The sequence below is a fragment of the Pteronotus mesoamericanus genome, unplaced genomic scaffold (genome assembly GCF_021234165.1).
Source record: "Pteronotus mesoamericanus isolate MK-2021 breed Mesoamerican mustached bat unplaced genomic scaffold, CSHL_Meso_final scaffold_125, whole genome shotgun sequence".
In the NCBI taxonomy this organism is placed as follows: domain Eukaryota; kingdom Metazoa; phylum Chordata; class Mammalia; order Chiroptera; family Mormoopidae; genus Pteronotus; species Pteronotus mesoamericanus.
In genome coordinates, this window is record NW_026555304.1 from 961,155 (window position 1) to 978,378 (window position 17,224).

Here is a 17,224-nt window from a genome sequence, read left to right on the forward strand (position 1 = left end):
CACTGAAAAACACATAATTTTTGGTATATTTTTCAATTCTTTTTTTCAGTCAGAACAAAGTCTTTATTCTTGCTATTTTATACAAGCTAGAAATTGTCTTTTCCTGATGAAAAGTACAACCTTTTCTATACCTACGGAAAATTATAAAACCTCTTTTTTTTGAGAGTAGAATTGTTCCGATAAATCACTTATGTCTTGTGAACCCTAGTCATGATAAACAGTCTAATCGCTGAGTTTTATTAGTTGGCTGTCATCATTGCACTAATAGACAATCTCCAGTTTCCATACAATAAAACTGTAATGACTTTGTCAATTTCTAGGTCAATGTCTCTGCCTGGCATTTTGTAACTTTCCTAGGATAGCAGAAGTTCTGACACAGGAACTTTGAGAAGATGTGACAACAATATTTTCAGCTTGAATTGTCATGCAGTCTGGAATTTGTTTCTCTAGGACTTTTTGATCAAGATGATTAGGATATTTTATTTTCAGTGTTAGTAGCTGATTTTTGAGCAAAGCTGGTGGTTGTGTTTTACATCCCCCATCTTCAGGTGCACCTGATTTGAGGCAGAGTGACTGGTACCTGGGATGGGCTGCTAGGAACTCCTCATTTGTCCTGCTTTTGTCTGGATCCTGATGTCCACCTGCTTTCTTCCATTCATTTTCAATGCTTTTAGGTAGTCCAGATCAGCTCCATGCCTATCCTTTGGAAGAATCTGACATTTGTTCAGGACTTCAAGCTGATCAATCTTGGTGATAATGTATTGGTAGGTGGTTTCCACTTTGCTTCCCTCAGTCAGGGGATTACAGGTATGACAAAGCATGCAAACTCTGTAACTTACCCAGCTTGTTGATAAATGACCATTGCAATGTCTGATTGTCATTGACTACAAGGTATCGAAAGGGAGGAGACATTGATGTTTTTGCACCAAATGCCAGCATCTGAGAAATGTAGAAAAGAAATCCCAATGTCAGGATTAGTTGTTCTAATCTCGGCAGTAAGCTGTTAGAAACAGCTGATTTTCATCATCAATTGATTAGAGGCATGATCTAATAACTTGACAATCTGTAGAATGTCAGCCAGCCTTTCTAAAATGGAAAGATTGTTAGACTCCTGGAGGATTGGTCACCCACCAGCACACCAGAGCACCTCAGCCCATGTCATTCCTGTTGGGCTAAGAACTAAAATCTTCAGTGTAGAAAATGTTCTAGTTGAAGATGGTGAGCCAGGGAAATCTCAGTTTGTCTTCACTGAGATTAAGGAGTTTCTGGTGTCTAAGCTGATCAGCAATTATCTGTGACTTCATCCAATGCTCACAGCAGGTTGTTTTATAAATTAAATTTCTAATATTAGGACATGCTTTGACAATACCAGCACAATTAAAAAAAATCCTCACCTGAGAATATGTTTATTGAATTTAGAGAGAGAATGGTGGGGGACGGGGAAGAGCACAACATCGATGTGAGAGAGAAACATTGATGTGAGAGAAACATTAATAGGTTGCCTCTCGTAGCTCCCAGACTGCAGATTGAACCCTCAGTCTAGGTATGTGCCCTCACCAGGGGTCAAACTTGCAACCTTCTGGTGTATGAGACAACAGCCCAACCAACTAAGCCACCTGGCCAGGGCTGTCACCAGTACAATTTACTGCATAGTTCCTCAAAAAATTTTTTCTGTAACTTGTTCAGCTGATTTTCCCATTTTATAACGGATTCAAAACCAATAGTTCCCACAGGTCCATGGTTTATTTTATAAATTTGCTCTTTTTCATCTTCCTCTTTTCCATTTTCTAACACATAGTGGTTCTTAATTGTAATTAAGAAAGTCAACTCCAAAGTGGGCTTTGTTTGGGCAAATAAAGGATCTTCCTGTTGGGTGCCTGCTGTACTTGCTTCTATCATGCTTGCCCCTCTCCGGATTGTCCCATTCTATTCCTCACCAATCTCAACTCACTTCCTCTGTGCTCCAACACTGGCATAGCAGCTTGAAAGGCACCAGAGACATACAGGGAGGGACTTAGTTGTCTGGCATTGGGGTGAGAGCTGGGAGGGACAGTTTTCTCCCAGACAGAAGTGCTGACAGAGGCCATCATTCCTTTGCTGAGCCCTTCCTCCACAATGCTGACATATTTGAGTCTCTATCAACCTGGCTATCACTGTTCACCGCCACTCAGGTGATTCCCTGAGACCTCCTAAAACTTTTTTTCTCATTGACACATATATTGGATTGTTAACAGGCAAATATAAGTTGTGTTACTTGTAAATCAGATTCATTGGGCATGAGGATGCTACAGTTACAATTTAGAAAACTTCCCGTGACTCCACTTTTGAGATGAAATAGAATTTAAAAGGAGCAACTGATATTTGATATAAATTCAGTTAAAGAATAAGTGGAAATTAAATACATCACCTGAAATATAGTATTTTTAAAAATTAATACCATAAATTATGTCTTCTGATAAACTAATAATAGTGTTGTAGACATATTTAAAGTCTTAACAATTTATAATCAATAACAACAACTCTCAGAACATTAGAATTTTCAGCTATTTGAAAAATCATCATATCGTCTTCATTTTACTCTTCCAAAATTGCTAAAAATTGTTACATAATTTAAAAGGGCAATTTCAACAAAGTCTGGAAACTAAAGATTAAGAAAATTTAACAAGCTTTTTTTTTCTTCATCGGCCTAGTTTTTAAGGATCTTGATGAGTTTATGGCAGAATTCTCACTAGTGTGGTCTAGACTAGGGTTCTTAACTTTGGCACTGTGGACATTTTGGGCTGGATAACTCTTTGTTGTATGGTCCTGTCTTGTACACTGTGGGATGTTTATCAGCACCCTGGTGTCCACCGTGGAGATCCCAGTAGTACCCCATCCCCGAATTGTGTCAACAAACAAATGAATGTCTCTAGACATTGCCTACAGTCCCCTGGGAGGCAAAATTGCCCCAGTTGAGAACCACTGGGGATTGGGCACATATGGCAAAGGCCAACTATGTAAGTAAGTAAAGGACCATAGCCTAAAAAAATTAAATAAGAGATTGCCTAATAAAGTTTAATAAAGGACAGTTGTCACAAAAGTGTTTGGAGCCCACAATGTGTTTCCACCTTTTTCCCCCTGAAATTTGATGTTGTAGTTAATAGGAAATGGATTTTGCTTTTTGTTGACTTTTCTAATGTCTCTCTTCGGTTTTTGACCAGGATTAAAGCAACAGCCTATCCAGAATAAGAATACTGTACTAATTTAAGGCATTTGCTAGCTTGTAAACCTCAGTAAAAATGACTCTGTGTTTGAGTTGATGATTCAGCTTGGTGTACCTTTCCAGTCTATCTAGTGTTGTGTTAAGCTGGTCAGGGAAAAAATATGGGATGCAGCAAGAATGGTATTTCCTGAGGGTGCTGTTTTTGTTGGGGTCTGCAATGAGCTGAGATCCTGGTGGCTTTAAGTAAGCTAGGAAATAGGAGGAAATAAAGCAGAGAATGTTGAGTGATTGTGAGGGTCAGTTGGATGTGTCCACTCGGCTAGACCACAGACTCCAGTTCTTCACTCAAATAGCCATCTAGGTGTTGCATTTCTTCAGGGTTCACTCTTGAACCCCACCTCATGCAAATGTAGTTTTTGTCTTTAATTTTTTCCTGCTTTTCTCTTTGTTATTACTTAGTCTTTATATGTATCATTTTCTCTTTATTTTTCCACGTTGAAAATAGCTTTAGGTAAAAGAGCCCTTTTTTAGGTACCAGGCATTTGGCCTGGTACATCTCTTTTTATCCTCAAAACAAGTATGTGGCAGGTATTATTGTCATCCTTATCGTACAGGTGAGGAAATTAATGTTGGAACTGCTCACGATCATCTCCAGACTAATGGCAGAGCCTCCGAGAAATTGCTTTTTCTATTTTGCTGTACTCTCTTGTTTGGCTTATTTCACATTACCTTTTCTTTGGTAGGTAAAGGGATTTGCAAATTCTGGGAGAGCATTTCTTTTTATCTTGCTCTGTGGGAAAGAATATGTGAAAAGACTCAATAGATGGATCCATATTGTACTATGCAGTGTGTTTTTCTGAAACTCAGCAGAGTGAACCATGCCTTTTTTCTTTTAGGTACTGTTGTTGCTTATATTTCCAAATTTAATTCACATTCCATAGTTTTAGGCTTTGGGTTAGTCACCAGTTAGTCACCAGTGACTATTTTACTTGAAATCCACATAGACAGATACATAATTGAAAATGACAGAAAAAGTGTTATGTGGTCATCAAACCCAACTGGGAGGCTGGGAAGTAAAATTAATAAGCAAGTAGAAAAGTAGTAAGTAAAATCCAGTCATCATTAAGGAAACGTTCAAAGATTAAGACCAGGCACTGTCATTGGATCTCCTTACAGTTTTTCATATGAGAACTGATTCAGGATACAGCATTCTCTCCAAAGTTGGGTATACTTAGAAACAATAATAAATTTTTTAGTCCTTTTACTGTGTGTTCAAAATGAAGTAAACAACACCACACCAAACAGCCCCAAATATTGTGAGAAAATTAAACACATACATAATCTAGTCACAGCATGGTGGACAAGGAAGCATCTCCAATGTCGGCATTTTAAAACTTGATTTTTCCTTTACCCTAAAGTAGCTCCTGTATATTGAAAATAAAAATGCCTCACCAACTGTAACTGTCCACAGCAATTTGGTTGGCTAGGTGTGGTCATTATTTTTCTACTTCATTCTGTGTCTGTAGCTTTTCTTTGAACTCATGCTATTTAATTATTCCTGATATTAACAGTGTGTCTTCTGGGCCTGGCCAGTTCATGAATAAGACCCACTCTTCTCTCCCCTCTGATTTTTAAAAAATTGCATTAATGCTAGGGGAGAAGTTTTGGGCATAGGGACTTTCTAGATGTCATTCAGAGAATACGACATAAATTCTGCTGACCACCTTGCTTAAAGACCAGCTCAGCTGGACAGCAATGACTGTCACAGTGAGAGGAGGCTTGTTGAATTGCTATAGCATCCAGAGGAAGAGGCTTAAAGATGTCACACAAACATGCCTGTGAAAGGCCAGCTTGGTGGAGCCAGCCAGAGAGATGGTAAGAATAAACATATATTCCCATCATAAATGAGAAACCAATGTAGTTTTCTAGAGTTGAGTTTATATAGCAGCATAATTCATATAATTAATGTGCCAGGATGTTCATATAGGGCTTGATTCTACTGCTATATATATATATACATATATATATATATTTAGAAAAATTTGGAATGTTAATTTTGTTTTTGTGTTTTTTCCCATTAGTGGAAAATGCTGTCTGTGGCAATTGTTTCATAAATGTTGTAAAGCCAGCTTTATGAAGATCTGAGATGGTGATTCACTAATAATTTTAAATCTCACCTTGAATCGGTCTGCATTCATTCAGTCTTGTAAATGAAGACTAGCAAGTGCAAGTCAGTTGTTGAAGAATGTTGTTTAGCCTGGTGAATACACTACCATTTATTTTTATGTCCCTAAATTAGAGAGAGTGTAGACAAGCTAGGTCTCAGAAGAACGTGGAAAAGCCCGCCTGATCTTTCACATGGACAATCATACTGAGGTGGCAGGCTTTTAGAGAGTCACTGCTGAGTCAGGTGCCCTAGTGTACCTATGCCATAGCTTTGGTGCCAGCTTTAATTGAGACAGTGGATGTGTAAGACCTTTGAAAACTAGAAAACACTATGAAATGAAGGTAGAATACTTGACATAGTAATTTTCAAAAATAAAACATGATACTACTTTGGATAGTATGTAGTTGGTTGAGGCAGGTTGGTAGTCCTACTGCAACAACTGGGAAAAACTGGACAAATTACAAAAAAATGGTATTTTTAAAGGCACCATAGAGTTTGGAAGAAATGAGTCCTAGGTGAAATAAAATTACAGAGAGGGGAAAGTTGTTCCAAGGCAAGCTGATGATTGATAGCTGTTTTTAGCCTGACAGACCTTTGTTGATTCTGCACATGGGTTGAGGATTGGACTTGGCCCAGGCTAAGAGTCTTTATGAAGGAAAAAGAAACCTGCAAAAGTCTAACCAACATAGGGCTAGTCTGACAAACTGGAAACTTGAGGGGCTTCAAATTCACAGCTGGTTTCTTCCTAAAGATATTTTCTGAGTTATTAGGATTCACAGGATCTTGGAGAGTGAGGCTGAAATTTCTAAAAGGCAAAGGAAACCTCCCATGGGCTTATGCTCCTTAGAAACAAAAAGCCTCTAGAAGATAGGGCCTGCTTCAGGCACAAAGCTGTTCCCCCTTTAAGGCTTTTGCAGATTTTGAAGCTTTTTGTGGCAAGGAAGCTGGAGAGCTGGTTTGAAACCCCCTGCAGGATAGAGCTAGATTTCCTGCAGTTTTTCAGGGTTCAGGAAATGACACCATCAAGGCTCTCCATCAGAAGGATGGGAAGGCCCTACGTGAGGAACAGGGGCCAAAAAAAGGTCTATAGATTCTTACTAAAACTGTGGCCCAGCCCCAACCCAGTTCAATTCCTGCTGGATTTATGTGCTCAGCTCCTCATGCAGTCTTTCTAACAGAAAAAAAAGGGACACACTCTCTAGTGGAATCATCATTAGCCTCTACTTTTTTTATGTGCAACATCTGACATACAATCAACAATATTTAGATATGCAAAGAAGCAAGTAAATATGAATGATAATAAAGAGAAAAACAGCAGAAGCAGACCACATGATAAAACTATTGGAGTTAATAGCTAAGAATAGTTAAGAACATAATAGATAGGTAGATAGGGAGAGAGATGATAGATAGACAGATAGATAAGTAGATAGATAGGTAGGTAGGTAGATAGATAGATAGATAGATAGATAGATAGATAGTTATGGGCATATGGAAAATTTCACCAGGACCAGAAAGCTCCATGTAAGTGTTCATAGGAATTCTGTATTTGTTGCCATGGTGTGGGAGTATTGGGCATGATTTAACAGAGTCATTCTTGAATTAATCCACTGAATACACATTGACACTCCTCTGTCAGGCTGCAAGCTAAGCTACGGACACAGAAGAAATTCTGGTGCCGTCAGAGGGTCCTCAGACTAGAGCAGTACAGCCCAATAGAAGCATAATGTGAGTCTCACATATTTTTATTTTTTTTTCATTTTTTAAATTTATTTACTTTTTAAATACATTTGTCTCTGCCTCCCCCCCACCTCTTTCCCTTGCCCCCTCCCTTCTTCCCTCCCTCAGCTCTTCCCCTTTGGTTTTGTCCATGAGTCCATGCTATATGTTCTTTGACTTTCCCTTTCCCTTACCTTTCCCCGCATCCTCCCTTCCCACTTGTCTCTGTTGACTTCGTTTCCTTTCAGTGTTGCTGGTCATATTTTCCTTGCATCTTTGTATTGTTGGTTAGGTTCCGCTTATAGGTGAGATCATATGGTATTTGTCTTTCACCCCCTGGCTTATTTCGCTTACCATGATGCTCTCCAGTTCCATCCATGCTGTCGCGAAGTTTAGTAGTTCTTTTTTCCTTTCTGCTGCATAGTATTCCATTGTGTATATGTACCATAATTTTTTGATCCAATCATAGACTGATGGGCATTTAGGTTGCTTCCAACACTTGGCTATTGTAAATTGTGCTGCTATGAACATTGGGGTGCATAGGTTCTTCTGAATTAGCGTTTTGGTGTTCTCAGGGTATAGTCACAGCAGGGGAATCACTGGATCAAAAGGCAGTTCCATTTACAGCTTTCTGAGGAAATTCCACACTGTTTTCCACAATGGCTGCACCAGTCTGCATTCCCACCAACAGTGTACTAGGGTTCCCTTTTCTCCACAGCCTCGCCAGCACCTGTTTGTGGATCTGTTTATGATGGCCATTCTGACCATTGTGAGGTGGTAGCTCATTGTGGTTTTGATCTGCATTTCTCTGATGGCTAGAGATGCTGAGCATCCTTTCAAATGCCTCTGGGCCCTCTGTATCTCCTCCTTAGAAAAGCACCTGCCCAGGTCCTTTGCCCACTTTTGGATTGGATCGTTTGTCTTCTTGGAGTGGAGTCGAGTGAGTTCTTTATATATCTTGGAGATCAAACCTCTATCTGATGTATCATTAGCAAATATATTTTCCCATAAGGTTGGCTCCCTTTTCATTTTGCTGATGTTTTCTTTCGCCGTGCAGAAGCTTATTTTGATGAGGTCCCACTTGTTTATTCTTTCCTTTATGTCCCTTGCTTTAGGAGACATATCAGTGAAAAAATTGCAGTGTGGCATATCTGAGAGTTTCTTACCAATGTTCTTCTCTAGGACTTTGATGGTGTTGCGACTTATATTTAAGTCTTTTATCCATCTTGAGTTTATTTTTGTGTATGGTGTCAGCTGATGATACAATTTCAATTTTTTGCGTGTAGCCATCCAGCTCTCCCAACACCATTTGTTGAAGAGGCTGTTATTGCTCCATTTTATGCTTCTGACCCCTTTGTTGAATATTAGATGCCCATAGAGACCTGGGCTTATTTCTGGGCTTTCTATTCTGTTCCAGTGGCCTATGGGTCTGTTTTTGTGCCAGTACCAGATTGTTTTGAGTATGGTGGCTTTGTAGTAGAGTTTGATGTCCGGTATTGTGATCCCTCTTACTTTGTGTTTCTTTCTCAAAATTGCTGCAGCTATTCGGGGTCGTTTATGGTTCCATATAAATTTTTGAAATGTCTGTTCTATTTCTGTGAAATACATCATTGGTATCTTAATAGGGATTGCATTGAATCTATAAATTGCTTTGGGTAGTATGGACATTTTGAGGATATTAATTCTTCCAATCCATGAGCACGGTATATGCTTCCATTTATTTGTGTCTTCCTTAATTTCTTTTTTCAATGTTGTATAGTTTTCTGCGTACAGGTCCTTTGTGTCTTTGGTTAAATTTATGCCTAGGTACTTAATCTTTTTTCTTGCTATCTCGAATGGTATTTTTTTTCTGATTTCTTTTTCTTCTATTGCATTGCTGGTGTACAAAAGCGCCTTTGATTTCTGAATGTTGACTTTGTATCCTGCTGTTTTGCCAAATTCACTTATTAGGTTGAGGAGTTTTTTGGTAGAGGGTTCTCTATGTACACTATCATGTCATCTGCAAACAATGATAGTTTTACTTCCTCCTTTCCTATTTGGATGCCTTTTATCTCTTTCTCTTGTCTGACCACTGTGGCTAGGACTTCCAATACGATGTTGAAAAGAAGCGGTGAGAGCGGACATCCTTGTCGTGTTTCCAATCTTAGCGGGAAAGCTTTCAGTTTTTGCCCATTGAGTATGATATTAGCTGTAGGTTTTTTATATATGGCTTTTATTACGTTGAGGAATGCCTCATTTGTTCCCATTTTGCTGAGTGTTTTGATCATAAATGGGTGCTGTACCTTATCGAATGCTTTTTCTGCATCTATCGAGATGATCATGTGGTTCTTGTCTTTTCTTTTATTTATGTGATGTATCACGTTTACTGATTTGCGTATATTGAACCATCCCTGCATCCCTGGGATGAATCCCACTTGATTGTGGTGGATAATCTTCTTGATGTATTGCTGGATGCGGTTTGCCAATATTTTGTTGAGGATTTTAGCATCTATGTTCATCAGTGAAATTGGCCTGTAGTTTTCTTTCTTTGTAGGGTCTTTATCTGGTTTTGGGATCAGGGTGATGCTGGCCTCATAGAAGGAGTCGGGGAGTCTTCCCTTCTCTTGCATTTTTTGGAATAGTCTGAGAAGGACAGGGGTTAGCTCTTCCTTAAATGTTTTGTAAAATTCTCCTGGGAAACTGTCCGGCCCTGGCCTTTTGTGTGCTGGGTGTTTCTTGATGACTGCTTCAATTTCCCCAGCTGTTACCGGTCTGTTCAAGCTTTCTGTTTCTTCCTCCTTCAGTGTTGGAAGATTATACTTTTCTAAAAATTTGTCCATTTCCTCCAGATTTTCAAATTTCTTGGCATATAATTGTTCATAATAGTTTCTGATGATCATTTGTATTTCTGTGGTATCGGTTGTTATTTCTCCTCTTTCATTTCTGATATTTTAATTTGGGTCCTCTCCCTTTTTTTCTTGACGAGTCTGCTTAAAGGCTTGTCAATTTTATTTATCTTTTCAAAGAACCAGCTTCTGGATTGGTTGATCCTCTGAATTGTTCTTTTTGTCTCTATGTCATTCAGTTCTGCTCTAACCTTGACTATTTCCTTCCTTCTACTTGCTCTGGGATTTATTTGTTGTTGTTTCTCCAGTTCTTGAAGTTGTAGTGTTAGGTCTTTTATTTGAAATGTTTCTATCTTTTTTAGGTAAGCCTGTATTGCTATGAACTTCCCTCTCAGGACCGCCTTCGCTGTGTCCCATAGGTTTGGGAGAGTTGTCTGTTCATTTTCATTTGTTTCCAGAAATTTTTTCAGTTCTTCTCTTATCTCATTATTGACCCATTCATTGTTTAATAGTGTACTGTTCAGTCTCCATGAGTTTGCAAGTTTTTGAAGTTTCTCTTTGAGGTTGATTTTGAGTTTCAAGGCCTTGTGGTCTGGAAAAAGTTTGGTATTATTTCAATTTTCCTGAATTTGCTGAGGCTTGCTTTGTGTCCTATCATGTGGTCTATCTTTGAAAAACTGCCATGAGCATTTGAAAAGAATGTGTATTTTTCTTCTTTGGGATGTAAGGTTCTATATATGTCAGTTAAGTGTCTTTGATTCAGTGTGTCATTCAGCCCCACGATATGTTTATTAATGTTTCGTTTGGAAGATCTGTCCATTTTTTACAGTGGGGTGTTGAAATCCCCTACTATCAGTGTGTTGCTGTCTATATCTTTTTTGAAGTCATCCAACAATTTCCTTATAAACTTGGGGGCTCCTATATTGGGAGCATATAAGTTTACAATGTTGATGTCTTCTTGATAGATTCTTCCTTTAAGTATGATAAAGTGCCCCTCTGGGTCTCTCTTTATGGCCTTTGTTTTGAAATCTACTTTGTCTGATACAAGTATGGCAACACCAGCCTTTTTCTCATGCCCATTTGCTTGGAAAATTATTTTCCATCCCTTTACTTTGAATCTGTGTAGGTCTCTTGCTCTGAGGTGGGTTTCTTGTAGGCAGCATATGTGTGGATCATGTTTTCTTATCCATTCAGCTACCCTGTGTCTTTTGATTGGGGCATTTAGTCCATTCACATTGAGAGATATTACTGATAGAAACTTACTCATCTTTTCTCTTTGTACTTGTGTTCCTCTCTGTCTCATTGTTTTCCTTCATCTGCTTAAACCAGTCCCCTTAGCATATCTTGGAGTGCTGGTTTGGTTGAGATGTATTCTTTTAGCCTTCTTTCATCTGGGAAACTCCGTATTTCTCCTTCTATTTTAATGGAAAGCCTAGCTGGGTAGAGCAGCCTCGGCTCTAGGCCCTTGCTTTTCATGGCTTGGAATATTTGTTGCCATTCCCTTCTGGCTTGTAGTGTTTCTGTTGAGAAGTCAGCTCCTAGGCATATCGGGGCCCCCTTGTATGTTACTTTCTCCTTTTCCCTTGATGCCTTGAGGATTCTCTCTTTGTTGACATTTGCCATTTTAATGATGATGTGTCTTGGAGTGGACCTCCTTGAGTCCCTCTTGAGTGGGGTCCTCTGTGCCTCCTGGATCCATGAGAGCCTTTCACTCCTCAAATTAGAGAAATTTTCCATCATTACTTTTTGAGGAGGTTCTCCATCCCTTGTTCCTCTTCTTTTCCTTCTGGGATCCCTATTATATGGATATTATTGCGTTTCAGGTTGTCCTGCATTTCCCTAAACGCCTCTTCATTCTTTCTGAGTCGTTTTTCCACTTGTTGTTCTTTCTGGGAGCTTCTTTCTACCTTATCCTCCATCTCACTGATTCGATCCTCAGCTTCATCCAGCCTGCTTTGGATTCCTTCTACTGTGTTCTTCAATTCAGAAATGGTATTCTTCATATCCTCTTGTGTCTTCTTGATAGTTTCTATGTCCTTTTCCAGGCTGATATAGTTTGCTGTAAGATCCTGATAGTTTCTCTGCAGTTTCTCATAGTTCTCTTTGAGCTGGCTGAGCTCATTGAGCTTCCTTAGAACCATTGTTTTGAATTCCATATCTGATAGTTCTCTTGCCTCTATTTCATTTAGCTCTCTCTGTGGGGAGTCCCCTTTTCCACTCATTTGGGGGGAACTTCTTTTTCTTCCCATTTTTGTGAGAGTCTGTTAAGTATTTTTGTCCTTTCCTTTTCTTTCTGGGCTTGCCTCTGATGATGTCAGTTGTTGACCATATATGACCTTGGGTTGTTTTTTTGAGCCTTTCAGGAGTCTACTGTCTGTGTCTGACTCCTACTTGGAGCAGCTCTGTGACCCCTTCGGTCAGGGCTGGGCTATTTTTTGGGATCTCTCTGTGCTCTCACGCGGGCTCCTTGAACACGTTCCCAGCACGGCATGGTCCCCCACGTGCCTGGGCTTGCATGTGCTGGCCCCAGACCAGGGGGCTTATTCGCGACTGCGCGTACTCATCTGGCCCCCCTGGCCAGCGCGCTCCGTGGCACTGGTCAGTTTAGGGTCTTCTATTGTGTATTTTCCCAGGTTTTGGCTCTTTGGGTGCGTTGCTTGCCCTCAAATGGGGACTAGGAAATGGGAGGAATCAGCTCTAGGACTCTCCGGTTAATCCTGTTTCTGGTCTCTCCTCCAGGGACTCTGGGCAGCTCTACTTATTTTGTAGGCTGCTCCTCAATCGCAGCGGGCAGGTCAGTTTACCCCTGCCCTTGCCCCTCTGTGCACTCCCTCGCAGGCCGTATGGGTGCCAGTCTGTGTGAGGCCTTGCTGGGAGGTGCAAGCGTTCGCCAGCCCGCGTGGGTCACACGCACGCTCGCCAACCCTTGCCGGTCACTCAGTGCAAGTGTCTCACATACTTTTATATCTTCAGTATTAAAAGAGCAAAAAGAGAACAGGAGGCTTCCAGTCAAGATGGCGACATAGATAGACATGGCTCACCTCTTTGTACAACTACATCAAAATTATGACGAAAATATAGAACAACCATCACTCAGGAATGCCAGAAATCGAGCTGAATGCAAGTATGACAACTATGGAATTGAAGACACCACACCCATCCAGTTTGGTAGAAGGGATGCTGACATGGAAAGGGCTGGCCCTGCACCCACATGGATAAAAGTCCTGGAGGGATATCTCAGGAGCAAGGAGTTCCAGGCCCACACCAGGCCCCCCAACCCAGGATTCTAGTGCCAGGAAGATAAGGTCCCCACAACTTCTGGTTGTGAAAACCAGTGGGGATTGAGTCAGTGGAGGAGGCTGGTGGAGCCCCAAGCAGTTTCTCTTAAGGAACCCACACACAAACTCACCTACTCAGACTCACTCCCTCTGAGCTCCAGCACCGGCATGGCAGCTTGAACGGCACCAGTGGTATACAGGGAGAGAATGAAGTGTCTGGCATTGGGGGGACCAGAGGCCATTGTGCCTGTGCTGAGCCCTCCCCACACAGAGCCAGTAGGCTGGTGCCATATCTGTGACTCCATCAACCTGGCTAACACTGTATGACCTACCTTGAAGATCCACAGAGGCTCTACCCCACCCAATTTATGGGCTTGCCTAAGGTGCTCTTCCATAAGAATGCCTGGTCTTGGCTCCTAAATCCTATCAAACAAGCAACAGCTGGCTTCAGTGAGCCCTAGCAGCAGCCAGATTAGAGTTGCAGCTTGGCTTCACCTGTGAATCTCCAAGCCCAGCACAAGTAGCCGCCATCTCAGATTGCTTTACAGCTCAGTCAGGGTGCCCCATGTAAAATACATGTGGGGGCTGACCTTGACCTGCACCATCTGGGAAACCATAGTGCCAATGTACACAGTGGAAAGCTACAGACCACATTGGAGCACCACTACCCTGCCCCTGCACAGCTGATCCTCCATGGAGGGTGGAGGTTAGGGGTCAGTAGTCCCAGCCAGTCCTTGCAGCTGACTGGCCTGGGTAAATCCCTCCCATGGATCTGCCAACAGCAACCAAAGCTCCACTACAAGAGGTGGGTGTACTGAGCCCACACAAAGGGCACACCTTGAGGACCCAGCTTGGGTGATATGGGACACTGTGCCACTGGACCCTACAGGACACCTACTACATTACCAAGATACAGAGTCAAAGCAGATCTACATAATACATAGAAACAAACACAGGAAGGCTGCCAAAATGAGGAGACAAAGAAACATGGCCCAAATGAAAGAACAGATCAAATCTCCAGGAAAAGAACTAAACGAAATGAAGATAAGCAATCTATCAGATGCAGAGTTCAAAACACCGGTTGTAAGGATGCTCAAGGAACTTACTGAGGACCTCGGCAGCATAAAAAGACCCAGTCATAAATGAAGGATACACTAATTGAAATAAAGAACAATTTATAGGGAAACAACACTAGATTGGATGAAGCCAAAAATCAAATCAATAATTTGGAACATAAGGAAGCAAAAAACAACCACGCAGAACAAGAAGAAACAGAATTAAAAAAACTGAGGATAGTATAAACAGCCTCTGGGACAACTTTTAAGAAGTCTAACATTCACCGCATAGGGGTGCTGGAAGGAGAAGAGAAAGAGCAAGAAATTGGAAATCTATCTGAAAAAATGGTGAAAGAAAGCTTCCCTTATTTGGTAAAGGGAATAGACATGCAAGTCCAGGAAGAACAGAGGGCCCCAATTATGGTGGATACAAAGAGGCCCATTCCAAGACATACCATTATTAAAAGGCCAAAGGTTAAAGATAAAGAGAAACACTTAAGAGCAAAGAAATTAGTTACCAGATGGTTGCCAGATGGGACAGGGGAGGAAGAGAATGGGCAAAGAGGTGAGGTGATCAAGAAATACAAATAGGTAGTTACAGAATAGCCATGGGGATATAAAGTACAGTATAGGAAATGGAGTAGCCAAAGAACTTATACGCATGACCCATGGACATGAACAATGGTGGGGGGGGGGTGTTGCCTAGGGAGTATGGGGCTCTAGGTGGACGGGGCAAAGGGGTAAAAAAAGAAAATTTCACCAGAGAATGGGAATCTATTTAAAAAAATCAAAAGGACATTCTAGAACTGAGAAAACTCTTATCTGAAATTAAGAGCTTAGTGAAGTGGTTTAATACCAGAATGGACATAATAAAAATTAGGATGAGTGAATTGGAAGAGAGGTTTATAGGAAATAAACTGAAGTATAAAGAAAAAAACAAAACAAAAATATCTAACATACACATAACTCTAGTGCCCCCCCAAAAAAAAGAGAGAATAAGGAATACACAATATTAAAAAAGTGAGAAGCTTCCAAAACTGGAGAACATTAATTACAGATTTAGGAAGCTCTGTAAACATCTAGCAGAATAAGCACACAAAAATTATATCTAGGTACAACATATTGAAGCTGCTGAAAAGTCAGACAAAAAGAAAAATCTTAAAAGCATCCCAAGAAGACACATTACCTGCAAGGTAGCAATAATAAGATTTACTTCTGACTTCTCAACTGAAATTACAGAAGCTATAAGAAAGAAAATAAACTGGTAACTTTAGAGTGGTAGGAATGAAATGACTGCCAATCAGGAATTCTATTCCCACTGAAATATCTTACAGGATGAAAGTGAAATAAACACATTTTCTGACAAAACGGGGAATTTGTGGTCAGTAGGCTTAACTAGAAGAAAAACTACAGAGTACTTCAGGAAGAATCTTGACAATGTTTTCAGATGAAATGGAAATGCAGGGGCAAATAACACAAATGGCAAATGGTAGATGCTCTTACCTTCTTTTTAAATAATTTTCTCATTAATCTTTTTTCTTTTTCAGTCATTCTTCACATTTGATTCATGGCTTCTAGAATTAAGTCTCATCTCTAATATTATTTCATTCTTCTCCAACATTATTTTATCCTTAATATAATCTATGCTTTTATAGTTTCTCTATTCTTCCTATCTTATATTTTTAGGTAATTATTTAAAATAGTAACTTGGCAATTATCCATTGAATCATTGAAAAATAGCATAGGACTACAACAAATGAAACAGGTAAATGTTTCATTAAACTTAGCATTTTTGTTAACAATAACAAAGAGCAAAGTTGGAAAAAATTGAGAATATAAACAGATAACTCAATGGAGCATTGCTCCCATTGAGTTATCTCATGATTACAAACCAAGCTTAATTTGGGGAGTGGTAGGGGTGGAGAAACCTGGGGAAAAAAATACAGTCTTGGGAAAGAAGAATGAGTTACAGTAAGTATGGGGAAAGTAGTCTAATGAAAATTGCTAAAATTCCACACAGCATTTTTATGATATTTAAAATGCTGTTTAGAATTTATGTTTGAAAGTGAAGTAATTGCACTGCATATTCTATGGATTATTTTGAGGGAAGCATCATCAGTCACCATGGTTGTTCATCACACTTGGAATAACACCCAATTTCTGGAGAATGTTGTTTGGGGAAGAGGAAAGGGCTACAGTTGTAATCTGGAAAGACTCAGCTAATGGATTGCTATTTAAAGCCTTGGGCGTAGATGAAATCCTCCTGGAAATGAGTATAGAGAAAAGATATGAGCAGTGAGCCTTTAGATGCTCCAAACATTGAATGTTATGGAGAGGAGGATGCAGCAAAGGATACTGAGAAAAGGATCTGTATAGTAGAAGGGAAACAGAGAATGTCTGCTCATGGAAGACACAAAAAATGTATATGAAAGCCAAGAATGATTAAAAGACAAGTTCAGCCAAGAGGGCAGTAGAATAGGTTGAGAACCAACCCCTGGAATTACCTTGTCAGACATTAATTTCAGGAGAATATGGGCAGCACCAATGGGAAGTAATTTGCTTTTTATTTCTAATCCGTGGAGAATCCTCAGAACATTCCATCAACTACATGGATATAGCAAATATTAAAGAGGCCCTTAGAAAAAAGAAGGAAGGAAGCTTTTTTCCCCTTTGTAGGTTGAATAGAAAAATCCCTAAGGTAAGTACTCAACAGGAAAAAACCCTATTTTCACTTGTTAAATTCAACAGTGTAGTAAAGCAGCTGAGAACCCAGGATTTGATGTTGTAAGATCTGTATTAGAATACTGCTCCATGTCTTTCTTGCTGTAAAAGTATCTTAACCTCTCTAAGCCTCAGTCTCCTCAACCTTAACAAGCAGAGATAATAAGGTCTAATTCATAGCACAATGAAGTTTAAATTAAATAACGTAGGTGAAGTTCTCTCTATATAGTGAATGTTTGATAAATGTTGTTTTTATTTAT

At 40.0% G+C, this 17,224-nt stretch overlaps 1 pseudogene; it reads right to left on the minus strand.

The window, feature by feature from the left end:
• Window positions 1-253: 253 nt before the first annotated feature.
• On the minus strand, window positions 254-13,430 carry LOC129082250 (tubulin-specific chaperone E-like; annotated as a pseudogene).
• Between the last annotated feature and the right edge of the window lie 3,794 nt (window positions 13,431-17,224).